The sequence below is a fragment of the Spinacia oleracea genome, chromosome 4 (assembly GCF_020520425.1).
Source record: "Spinacia oleracea cultivar Varoflay chromosome 4, BTI_SOV_V1, whole genome shotgun sequence".
In the NCBI taxonomy this organism is placed as follows: domain Eukaryota; kingdom Viridiplantae; phylum Streptophyta; class Magnoliopsida; order Caryophyllales; family Amaranthaceae; genus Spinacia; species Spinacia oleracea.
Window position 1 is genome coordinate 10,450,605 of NC_079490.1, and position 14,164 is coordinate 10,464,768.

The window sequence follows — 14,164 nt, forward strand, 5'->3', positions numbered from 1 at the left end:
TCTATTTTGTACAGATTGAACAAAATATAGTTAACCATTTCGTACAGATTGAACAAAATATAATTAACCATTTCGTACATATTGAACATAAGAGAACTAAGTATTACGTATAAGTTGATCAAAACATAATTCCGTTCAAAATTGAACATAACATAAATAAGTTCTATCATCACTACTAATGTATAACAAACAACCACAACATGACCAGCCGGCAACTCTTTCAGTATAGACAATTGAAAGAATTAGTATCATCATTTTGTTCAATTTGTACGGAATATTTAGTTCTATTATGTTCAATCTGTATGAAATAGTTAGTTATATTTTGTTCAATCTGTAAGAAATAATTAATTATATTATGTTCAATATGTACAAAATATAAGTATTTATTTCATACCAATTGCGTGAAAAGGCTCAAAAAAAATAGGGGAAAAACGAAAATTACCTCAATTCCAAGGTCTTTACGGTCAAATTGCAATCAAAATATATATTCTAATTTGATTAGGTACACGTGATACTAATAAAAAAAATTAATGTGTTTGAACCAAAATAGCATCAATAAAGGTTGAGAAAAAAAATAGTAAAAGTGAGGGTTAGAGTTTTTTTAGAATGAAAAAAATGAAAGTAAAAAGGGCTGCGTCAAGTAAAAGCAGGCTGCGTTTAGCAACTGTGCAATATTAAACACTTGATTTTTTGCGATGTTTAATAATGTATTTATTAAAAATATGCCCTATTCGTTTTCTAAACATTGTATCATGCATATGATTTCGACACTTAATGTATTGACTTAAGCATAAATAAGAAAATATATATTCGATACAAATCTAACGAGATCCCACATGATTACATTTTTTCTTACGTTAATATAAATTACAAAATATGATCAAAGGTCATATGTAAAAGTCAAATAACGGTTCGACATTATAGGAACATAGGAAGTATAATAATTGATCTTTGAAACTTCACAAAGAATTTGACAATTAAGATTTCATTACGGAGGAGTACTATGTTTCACTTGATAATTATAAGGATTTTTTTGGTATACTACTTTAAAATTACACCACTTTTCTATTTACTATCTTATGAAAATTTATTTTAAATTACTACCTTAAAGTTTCAATTTTATTTTAAAATTGAGATATCTCTTTCGTTTTTTAATCATTTTAAGTTATTCAAAACCCATTCTTCTCATTTATGTGTAAGGATTCCATAGGGATCTTGCTTTAACATTTTGTAAAAGGTAAAACAAATTAAATATTATTTGTAAAACTTAAAAATATTTATGAATTATCAAATGGATTGTTTTGAAATGTCGTTCTCAATGAAATTCCCATAGAAAAAGGAACATAATGAAATTTGAATCACTTTAAACGAGTAAGAAACAAAAGAGATATCTTAATTATTTAAGGAAACTTTAAAGTGGTAGTAAATACAAAATTTTTGGAAGTTTAAGGTAGTAAGTTAAAATAAAAATTTCATAAGGTAATAAATACAAAAGTGGTGTATTTTAAGGTAATAAATACTAAATTTTCCTAATTATAATGTACGAAGTATGTTCTTAATTAATTAATTATCAACACACTGGTGTTCTTTAGGTGCACATTGAGCATGAAGTACACAAGCCCATAATCTAATTTGCATTTTAACACTTTTACACTAGAGTGCATGCTTCACACCATGCACCAAATAACATACTCCCTCCGTCCCTTAATACTTGCACCGCTTTTTTTTTTTTTTTTTCCGGCCGCCCCTTAATATTTGCACCGCTTCTATAAATGGATTTTTTTTCAATATTATATTATTTCTCACAGTTACCTACTAACCCACTTACACCCCTACTCCCTACAAAAATCATTTAGAAATTCACACCCTCCACGCCCCATTACACATTTCCCACTAACTATATTAAAAATATGCCTCACTATCAACTACGGAGTAACACCCATTAAATTAATAAGTCAATTCAAGTGTCTTAAACTCCGCACCGGTCAAGGGACAAAGGGAATATAATCCAAAGTAATTAAAAAACCGTGACATCCAAATCAAAATAAATAAACATGAATAAACTAGCACACGTATAACATATTTTCTATATTTCTAACTATATACTCCCTCTGTCCCAGAATACTCGCACCGGTTCGAGTCGACACACTTACCAATGCACAACTTTGACCACCAATATCTTTAACTACATATTACGAGTATAAAAACTTATGAAATATTAATATTTTGAAAATATATGTTAAAATGAAGCTAACATATGTTATATGCTAACTTTTGTTTTCATATTCTAGAAATAAAATAGGATCAAAGTGAATTATGTGAATAGTGTAAAAAGTCAAACCGATGCGTGTAATCCGGGACAGAGGGAGTACTACCTAGTACCTATACATTAGGGGGTTTTTATTTGACGCCCTTATTGGTTAAAAGTGTTAGGTTATGATACATATGACAATTCATAAATCATGCGGAAAAACCATTTAGCCAGGAATACATATTATTTACACATAATCATATAGCACAGTTTAGATGCATACTCTTTGTTGCGTGCCTTCCCTAGCTGCGCCCGAACCGAACAAGAACAAGTCTTTAGGACTCCAAGTGTCGTCCCTCCGTAGATAGTCCACAGCACGTCCGGATCCGCCTTAATATTGACCAACTAGAATCGCCCTTAAGGTACTAAAGATTTTCGGCACTTATAGTCAAGAAATGTGTCTGAATTTTCTCTCAAAAACTCACTTTGAATACTTGAATAATCTATGAAAATATGTGACCCTAGGCACTTATTTATAGAGTTATGGAAAGGGTTTTGGAATCCTATTAGGATACTAATTTATTTAATTATAACCCTACTAGGACTCTAATTAAATAATCATTATCTAATAGTTTTAGGATTTAATCACACTTCGAATCCTGATTGCTTCAGGATTCCCGCACAAGCATTGCACGAGCACCGTACACCCGCGCAAGCCTTGCGGCCCACGCTAGGCGCACAGTGCTCGGCCCACTGCTGTGCTCCGCGCGCGCGCCCAAGGCCTTGGCTGGGCCTGGCCTTGCGCTGGGCCTGGTCGAGGCTTGGCGTGCGATGGTGCGCGTTGGCTCGCTGGGCGATGGCCTGGCTTCGTGTTGGGCCTTCGTCTAGCGGGCCTCGTCCGATGCTAATTCGTACGATACGCTTCCGATTAAATTCCCAATTCCGGAATTCATTTCCGATACGAACAATATTTAATATTTCCGATTCCGGAATCAATTTCCGTTTCGAACAAATATTTAATATTTCCGTTTCCGGAATTATTTTCCGATTCCGATAATATTTCCGATTCTGACAATATTTCCGTTTCCGGCAATATTTCCGATTCTGGCAATATTTCCATTTCCGATAATATTTTCCGATACGTACCATGTTTCCGTTTCCGGCAACATCTACGACTTGGATAATATTTATATTTCCGATACGATCCATATTTCCGTTTCCGGCAATATCATCGTTTCCGGAGTATTCATTTCTTGCCTGTGACGATCTCAGCTTCCACTGAAACCAAGATCCGTCGATTCCGAATATCCATAGATGGAGTATTTAATGTCATTAAATACTTGATCCGTTTACGTACTATTTGTGTGACCCTACGGGTTCAGTCAAGAGTAAGCTGTGGATTAATATCATTAATTCCACTTGAACTGAAGCGGCCTCTAGCTAGGCATTCAGCTCACTTGATCTCACTGAATTATTAACTTCTTAATTAATACTGAACCGCATTTATTAGACTTAACATAGAATGCATACTTGGACCAAGGGCATTATTTCCTTCAGTCTCCCACTTGTCCTTAGGGACAAGTGTGCATTTCCTAATTCCTTTGTCGCTCGATGCTTGCTCTTGAACATAAGGTAAGAGTTGTCATCCTTATTATGTCCAGAGGTGTTCCTCGGTTTCAGAGTTCAACTGATCAAATAAACAGATAATCATAGCCTATGATTCATCCGAGCACGGCCATGCATTTCACAGTTTCTAGCTCTCCGAGTGGCCTTGTACAACTTTTAAGCATCTCATCCCGATTTATGGGAGGACAATCCCAATCTTGCGATCTTGAGATTAGACTTCGTTTGATAGGTGATTACCTGAGCGTTGCCTTTATAGCCTCCTTTTACGATGCGACGGTTGGTCAACGTCAAAGCAACCAGTTCTCAAACAAGTAATCTCAAATCACTCAGGTATTGAGGATTTAGTGTCTAATAATTTTAATGAAATTTACTTATGACAGATTTTCATCTCTTACAGTAAAGTTTCATAGGTCTTGTCCGATACTAGTCTTCCCAAAGTAAGTATCTATGCAAATGATTATGACATTGCCATGTCCACATAGTTCAAGAAACAGAACTACTAGTCATCTTGCATTCTAATCGTCTAACGTTTTCTATGCGTCCAATTTTATAGAAAACTCCGACTAGGGACCATTTTCAACCTTTGACATTCATGTTCACTTGATAGACATTTCTTAGTCACAGGACTGGTCCTGACAGTCTATCTTGAATATATCGTCAAATTGAAGGGACTCATCATTTAATAAACCACAAATTAAATGGAAAAATGAATTTTTTTTCATTTATTGTGAATGATTAACCAATAATGTTTTACAAAGATTTAAACTCTAAAACTTTAAAATATTAAACAGAGACATCAAAGCCATTCTCTAATATGCTTGATTCCCATAGCTGCAGTGTGCGAGTTGTGCTTCGCCTGCGGCAGAGGTTTAGTCAATGGATCTGATATGTTGTCATCAGTTCCAATCTTGCTTATCTCGACTTCTTTTCTTTCAACGAACTCTCGTAGAAGGTGAAATCTACGAAGTACATGCTTGACTCTCTGGTGGTGTCTAGGCTCCTTTGCCTGTGCAATAGCTCCATTATTGTCACAATACAGGGCTATTGGTCCTTTAATGGAGGGGACTACACCAAGTTCACCTATGAACTTCCTTAGCCATATAGCTTCCTTTGCTGCTTCATGTGCAACAATGTACTCCGCTTCAGTTGTAGAATCCGCAATGGTGCTTTGCTTAGCACTTTTCCAGCTTACTGCTCCTCCGTTGAGGCAGAAGACAAACCCAGACTGTGATCTGAAATCATCTTTGTCGGTTTGGAAACTTGCGTCCGTATAGCCTTTAACAATTAATTCATCATCTCCACCATAGACCAGGAAGTCATCTTTGTGCCTTTTCAGGTACTTCAGAATATTCTTGGCAGCAGTCCAATGCGCCTCTCCTGGGTCTGACTGGTATCTGCTTGTAGCACTGAGTGCGTACGCAACATCCGGGCGTGTACATATCATAGCATACATTATTGAACCAATCAATGATGCATATGGAATCCCATTCATTCGTCTACGCTCATCAAGTGTTTTTGGGCACTGAGTCTTGCTTAGAGTCATTCCATGAGACATGGGTAGGTAGCCTCGTTTGGAGTCTGCCATCTTGAACCTATCAAGCACCTTATTGATATAAGTGCTTTGACTAAGTCCAATCATCCTTTTAGATCTATCTCTGTAAATCTTGATGCCCAATATGTACTTTGCTTCTCCTAGATCTTTCATCGAAAAACATTTCCCAAGCCAAATCTTGACAGAGTTCAACATAGGAATGTCATTTCCGATAAGTAATATGTCGTCGACATATAATAATAGGAAAGCAATTTTGCTCCCACTGACCTTCTTGTATACACAAGATTCATCCGCGTTCTTGATGAAACCAAAGTCACTGACTGCTTCATCAAAACGTATATTCCAGCTCCTAGATGCCTGCTTCAATCCGTAGATTGACTTCTTTAGCTTGCATACCTTTTTAGCATTCTTTGGATCCTCAAAACCTTCAGGCTGTGTCATAAACACAGTTTCTATTAAAACGCCGTTTAAGAAAGAAGTTTTGACATCCATCTGCCATATTTCGTAATCGTAATATGCATCGATTGCTAACATTATCCGAATAGACTTTAGCATTGCAACTGGTGAAAAGGTTTCATCGTAATCCACACCGTGGACTTGCCTGTAACCTTTTGCAACCAATCTAGCTTTGAAAACTTCAAGTTTCCCATCCTTGTCCTTTTTCAGTTTGAAAACCCATTTGCTTCCAATGGCTTGGTAGCCATCTGGCAAAACGACCAAATCCCATACTTGGTTTTCAGACATGGAGTCTAATTCTGATTGCATGGCTTCTTGCCATTGCTTGGAGCTAGGGCTCGTCATAGCTTGTTTGTAAGTCGCAGGTTCATCACTTTCAAGTAATAGAACGTCATAGCTCTCGTTCGTTAAAATACCTAAGTACCTTTCCGGTTGAGATCTATATCTTTGCGATCTACGCGGGGTAACATTTCTAGATTGACCATGATACTCACCAGATTCTTCTAAAGATCTCTGAGTTTCATCCTGAATGTCATCTTGAGCATTCTCTAGAGTTTGTTGTTCGACTCGAATTTCTTCGAGGTCTACTTTTCTCCCACTTGTCATTTTGGAAATGTGATCTTTCTCCAAAAAGACACCATCTCGAGCAACAAACACCTTGTTCTCAGATGTATTGTAGAAGTAATACCCCTTTGTTTCCTTTGGATAGCCCACAAGGATACATTTGTCAGATTTTGGATGAAGTTTGTCCGAAATTAATCGTTTGACGTATACTTCACATCCCCAAATCTTAAGAAAAGACACATTTGGAGGCTTTCCAAACCATAATTCGTTTGGAGTCTTTTCGACAGCTTTAGACGGAGCTCTATTTATAGTGAGTGCAGCTGTATTTAGTGCATGTCCCCAAAATTCTAATGGAAGTTCGGCCTGACCCATCATTGACCTGACCATGTCTAGCAAGGTTCTGTTCCTCCGTTCCGACACACCGTTCCATTGTGGTGTTCCTGGAGGAGTCAATTCTGATAGAATTCCACATTCTTTCAGATGGTCATCAAATTCATAGCTCAGATATTCACCGCCTCTATCAGACCGCAGTGCCTTAATCTTCTTGCCTAATTGATTCTCTACTTCACTCTGAAATTCCTTGAATTTGTCAAAGGATTCAGACTTATGCTTCATTAGGTAGACATAACCATACCTACTGAAGTCATCAGTGAAAGTGATAAAGTAGCTGAAACCACCTCTAGCATTTGTACTCATTGGTCCACATACATCTGTATGGATTAAACCCAATAGTTCATTTGCTCTTTCTCCAACTTTAGAGAAAGGTTGCTTTGTCATTTTGCCAAGTAAACATGGTTCGCATTTACCATAATCCTCTAAGTCAAATGGTTCTAGAATTCCTTCCTTTTGAAGTCTTTCTAAGCGTTTCAAGTTTATATGGCCTAATCGACAATGCCACAGATAGGTGAGATCTGAATCATCCTTTTTGGCCTTTTTGGTATTTATGTTATATACTTGTTTGTCGTGATCTAATAAATAAAGTCCATTGACTAATCTAGCAGATCCATAAAACATCTCTTTAAAATAAAACGAACAACTATTGTCTTTTATTAAAAAGGAAAATCCCTTAGCATCTAAGCAAGAAACTGAAATGATGTTTTTAGTAAGACTTGGAACATGGAAACATTCTTCCAGTTCCAAAACTAGCCCGGAGGGCAACGACAAATAGTAAGTTCCTACAGCTAATGCAGCAATCCGTGCTCCATTTCCCACTCGTAGGTCGACTTCACCCTTGCTTAACTTTATACTTCTTCTTAGTCCCTGTGGATTGGAACATAAGTGTGAGCCACAACCTGTATCTAATACCCAAGAAGTTGATAGCAAGTATACAGTCTATAACGAAAATACCTGAAGATGGAACGACTGTTCCGTTCTTCTGATCTTCCTTTAGCTTCAAGCAATCTCTCTTCCAATGCCCCTTCTTCTTGCAGTAGAAGCATTTGGATTCATAAGTGGGTTGACTGACCTTCCTCTTTACAGATTTGGCGCCAGTTTGCTTAGTTGGGCTGGCCTTGTCGCCACCTTTCTTAGCATTCCTCTTCTTTCCAGATTTCTTGAACTTGCCCCCACGCACCATAAGCACATCCTGCTTATCACTTTTGAGCGTCTTTTCAGCGGTCTTAAGCATACCGTGAAGCTTAGTGAGCGTTTTGTCCAGACTATTCATACTGTAGTTCAGTTTGAACTGATCATACCCGCTATGAAGAGAATGGAGGATGGTGTCTATAGCCATTTCCTGAGAAAATTGCTGATCCAGCCGACTCATATTCTCAATGAGTCCAATCATTTTGAGAACATGTGGACTTACGGGCTCGCCTTTTTTAAGCTTGGTCTCAAGAATTTGCCTATGAGTCTCGAATCTTTCGACTCGAGCCAGATCTTGGAACATGTTCTTCAACTCACTGATGATTGTGAAAGCATCTGAGTTGATGAACGTTTTCTGCAGATCCGCACTCATGGTGGCGAGCATTAGACATTTCACATCCTTGTTGGCATCAATTCAACGATTGAGGGCTGCCTGAGTGACCCCGTCGCCTGCGGCTTCGGGCATCGCCTCATCTAGGACATACTCCTTTTCTTCCTGCATAAGAACTATTTGCAAGTTCCTTTGCCAGTCAAGGAAGTTTTTCCCGTTCAACTTCTCCTTTTCGAGAATCGATCAAATGTTGAATGAATTGTTGTTTGCCATATTAAAAACTACAATTGAAAAGAATAAACAAATAAATAACCATTCACAGTTTCTCTTAATAAACTTAAATTCTAGCATACATGCATAATTCAATGTTTATTAAGCATTTTATTCAAGTTATGTGTTCCGGCAGGTGTGAATAAAATGATTCCAAGATCCTAAAATCATTGAAGAACTAAGCACAGTATGTCGACTTAATCCTAGAACATCTTAGGTAAGCAAAAGCCTTTTGCTAATAGTCTAGAAACTATTCTTGGTTGATAGGTACGTCTAAGAACTTATTAGGTAAACCTATCGATTTTGCCACGACATAAAAGGACTCCTTACTTATATCGTTGAGTTTCACCAAAACTAACATGTACTCACAATTATTTGTGTACCTTGCCCCTTTAGGACCAATAAGTAACACCTCGCTGAGCGAAAACTATTACTAGATTGATGTAAAGGATATCCAAGCAAGTGTATATTTTGGCATGGCACCTTTTAACTCAATTTTTAAGTTTGGAACTTAAGGCTCTTACTATGTTGGTTAGATTTTAAGTGAACTAAAATCCTTAATCATGCAACATAATCAAGCCACAATCTCATGCATAATTAAGACATATTTAAAGCAATAAATAACTTAAAGCATGCATAAGATAAATGTGATCTAGTATGGCCCGACTTCATCTTGAAGCTTTGACTTCAAAGTCCGTCTTGAAAATCTCCGTGGGAGGCACCATTTTCTTCAAATAGGATAAGCTATAACTAATTACAACTATTTGATGGTACGCAGACCATATTTGAATTGAAAAATAACTTTGGTACTTTAGACCAATTACATTCAAACTAATGGTGCGCATACCATATTTTCTATCCTATTTGGGCCATACTAGTCACTTCATAGCCTGCAAAACAGTACATATACAATATATACCATTTACCCATTCATTATCATGAATGGCCCACATAGCTGGTTAGTAAAACACATTATGCATCACGTAAACATTTGCAGCAATTAATCAAGGGCACCAATAATCTACCAATTATTCAGTCCTTATTAATTCTAATCAAGTTGTTTTAACCTTAAGGATTTGTAGACCTAATCAAGAGTTTATGACTAAAAGGGCTCCCACTTAAACCAATAAATTCGTATGCTTTACTAATTTTAAACATAAAAATGTATTTCTAGTCTTACCGGAAACATACAAATTTAATTAAAATTTAAAGCTCATATAAATTTAAAATTGAATCCAAAAAGTTTAATTTAATTTCAGTCGTATTTAAATTAATTCATGATTTTAATTTTAGTAAAATAATTAGAATAAATAAAATTTATTATAATTACAATATTCAAAATTAAAATCCAAGAAAATAATTTAAATTATTATTTTAAAATTAATTAAAATTACGTAAACTGAAAATTTCAAATTAAACATTCAAAACGATCTAATCGCAACGCAAACACCCTACGCATCGCACGCCCATGGGCCACACGCACACAGCCATCGCTGGCCATGTGCGCGCAGCCCATGCGCTCGTCGCATAGCTGCTGCATCTTCCCATCACAAGCCATCGCACAAGTGGTGCTCGCTCCGCGCGCGCTAGCGCTCGACGCACGCGAGCCATCGCTCGCTGTGCGCGCTCGCCAGCGCTTGCTGCGCGCGCTCCTGCGCTTGATTCACGCGAGCCATCGCTCGCTGTGCGCGAGCAATTGCGGGCGATCAACGCTGGGCGCAGCGCTCGTGGCACGCGAGCTTGCGCTCGCTGCGCGCGAGGCTGCGCGCGCTTGCGCGAGGCAGTGCGCGTTGTGGCGCAGCTCGCTTGCTGCCCACACGCGACTGCCATGCCTTGCCTTCGCCCATGCCCATTCATCCATAGCTTGTGGCCCACGACACAAGGCAGGGCTGCTGCCTTGTGCTCGTGCACCATGCCCCTGCTCATTGCATTCGTGCCGCACGGGCGACGAGCTCCCTTGCTCGTCGTCGCATGCCCGCACTATACAACACCCCTTAAGGGTAACACGAAGCGTCCATTGCTTTGTGCGTGCAAGTTATATGAACGAATCGCATAAAAATTTAAAATTTATATTTAAAATTAATGACAAATTAATAAATTAATATTAATTTCATAATTTTAGGGTGAAAAATCGAAAATTTATTATTCAATTGATTTCCGATTATCATGGATTCAAGCCTAGGTCATAAAAATTTAAAATTTATCATAAATTTACAATTTTTATGGTGGTTTTTAATCATAGGTTTCTAATTAAATTATAATTAATTATGAAAATCAAATTAATTCTAAATTATTCTAATTTTCAACAAATTAATCATAATTACAAATTAGATTGCATAATTAACAAGGCTAGGCATTCAAACTTGTTAAACATATACAGTAGGTCAATCAAAAATTCAAGATTTATCAACAAGAATCGCAAATATTTAATTTAACATCTTAAATTTACGAAATTTTGCATTCGAAAAACTAAAACCTTCGAAAAGTCATAGTTAGGCTTCGAATTTGAGAATTCTGGGTTCGGCAGAAAAAAAATATTTTTGTCAAAATTTTAGAATGCCTTTTACATGCGGAATTGACACAAAAATCACTCGATTTGGATGAGTAACGAAGAAACTGCCGAAAAACTGCGTACGTATAATTAAATAAACGCAATTTGCAATTAATTAACAATTACGAAAATTAATCACCCCTTTTAATTCTTGCAAATTTGTAACATTTAACCATGTTCATGCAATTTAGATTATGAAAATAATAAGAGGCTCTGATACCACTGTTAGGTTATGATACATATGACAATTCATAAATCATGCGGAAAAACCATTTAGCCAGGAATACATATTATTTACACATAATCATATAGCACAGTTTAGATGCATACTCTTTGTTGCGTGCCTTCCCTAGCTGCGCCCGAACCGAACAAGAACAAGTCTTTAGGACTCCAAGTGTCGTCCCTCCGTAGATAGTCCACAGCACGTCCGGATCCGCCTTAAGATTGACCAACTAGAATCGCCCTTAAGGTACTAAAGATTTTCGGCACTTATAGTCAAGAAATGTGTCTGAATTTTCTCTCAAAAACTCACTTTGAATACTTGAATAATCTATGAAAATATGTGACCCTAGGCACTTATTTATAGAGTTATGGAAAGGGTTTTGGAATCCTATTAGGATACTAATTTATTTAATTATAACCCTACTAGGACTCTAATTAAATAATCATTATCTAATAGTTTTAGGATTTAATCACACTTCGAATCCTAATTGCTTCAGGATTCCCGCACAAGCATTGCACGAGCATCGTACACCCGCGCAAGCCTTGCGGCCCACGCTAGGCGCACAGCGCTCGGCCCACTGCTGTGCTCCGCGCGCGCGCCCAAGGCCTTGGCTGGGCCTGGCCTTGCGCTGGGCCTGGTCGAGGCTTGGCGTGCGATGGTGCGCGTTGGCTCGCTGGGCGATGGCCTGGCTTCGTGCTGGGCCTTCGTCTAGCGGGCCTCGTCCGATGCTAATTCGTACGATACGCTTCCGATTAAATTCCCAATTCCGGAATTCATTTCCGATACGAACAATATTTAATATTTCCGATTCCGGAATCAATTTCCGTTTCGAACAAATATTTAATATTTCCGTTTCCGGAATTATTTTCCGATTCCGATAATATTTCCGATTCTGACAATATTTCCGTTTCCGGCAATATTTCCGATTCTGGCAATATTTCCATTTCCGATAATATTTTCCGATACGTACCATGTTTCCGTTTCCGGCAACATCTACGACTTGGATAATATTTATATTTCCGATACGATCCATATTTCCGTTTCCGGCAATATCATCGTTTCCGGAGTATTCATTTCTTGCCTGTGACGATCTCAGCTCCCACTGAAACCAAGATCCGTCGATTCCGAATATCCATAGATGGAGTATTTAATGTCATTAAATACTTGATCCGTTTACGTACTATTTGTGTGACCCTACGGGTTCAGTCAAGAGTAAGCTGTGGATTAATATCATTAATTCCACTTGAACTGAAGCGGCCTCTAGCTAGGCATTCAGCTCACTTGATCTCACTGAATTATTAACTTGTTAATTAATACTGAACCGCATTTATTAGACTTAACATAGAATGCATACTTGGACCAAGGGCATTATTTCCTTCAAAAAGCGCCTTAATTTTTTACAGGAAAGTACGAGTTTGCCATTTTCATCATCTCTCCTACTAAACCATTCTCAGCCTCTCTGCCCTAAATCAGCCGGCCACCCACAAACGGTTCCGGCACAAAATCAGTCCGACCACCCGACCTCCCCTCCTTCCTCCTTCGTCCTTCGCCCAATCTCCCTTCCCTCCTTCCTCCTTCGTCTTTCACCTTCCTCCTTCCCTCTCTGCTCAGCCCTCCTTCCTCTTTTCTCTCTCCTTCGTCCTTCCCTCTCTATAATCCACGATCAGTAATTGAGAAGGAGCGCCGGCGGAGAGCACAGAGCCGGAAGATCGAGCAATTTTCTTTTTATTTTTTTTTCTAGCCCGCGCACAGCTATTGCGTGGAATACATGACCGCCACACACAGCTATTGCGTGGAACACATGGCTACCGCGCACAGGCTTTGCATGACTTCCGTGTCGCCGGCGCACAACCTGTGCGTGGCGGCCACGATTTCCACGCAATGGTTGTGCGCGGCAAGCAAACAACAGGTATTTTGATTTTTTGTTTTTTTTTTTTAATTTTCTGTTTATACTTCGTATTATGTAATTAATTATTCAATTTCTGTTATAATTTTTGTAATTATTATTAATTGAATTTGTTGTTTTGTAATTATTATGAAATTGAATTAATTCTATTAAATAATTTGTCGTTTTTGTTATTTTTGCGAAAGAAATTAAGTTTTCCGGCGGGAATTGGTTGTTGAGTGAGGTACGCCAACGGAGTTGTAAAAAAGCAGTTCGCCGGAATGTATACGTGTTGCCAGACAAAGACAGTAGTCTGCCAGAGAGGGAGGGGAGATGTGGTGAAAAAAATGAAGGAGGGTATATGTGTACTTTCATGTAAAAAATACGGGCGATTTTAGCATATATGGGCGTCGAATAACGATACACATACATTATTTTACTTGAAATGTATATTTTTCAAGAGTAAGATGTGTATCATACGGTCGCATATATGCAAAATTACAACCAGTCTCACCTAAATAATTGCACATAGCAGTATAGCACCGTACATCGTTTTCCTAGGACCATAAATCCCATTAATCGGTGGCACATTATTTGACTAATAGCTGTTTTTAATTTCGTATTAGAAAAAGTAAGGTATGAGGGCTTTTTATATTTCCTTCGTTCATTTTTACTTGCAATATTTGTTACTTTCATGTATATCAATGCACAACTTTGATAATTAATATCTTTAATTTTCTTTAAGGAAAAATTATAAAAAGTTAAAATTATAAAAATAAATATTAATACGAATCTAACAAGATCACACATGACTATATTTTAAATTTCGTACGTATAAATCACCAACAATAATCAAAATATAATACGTGAA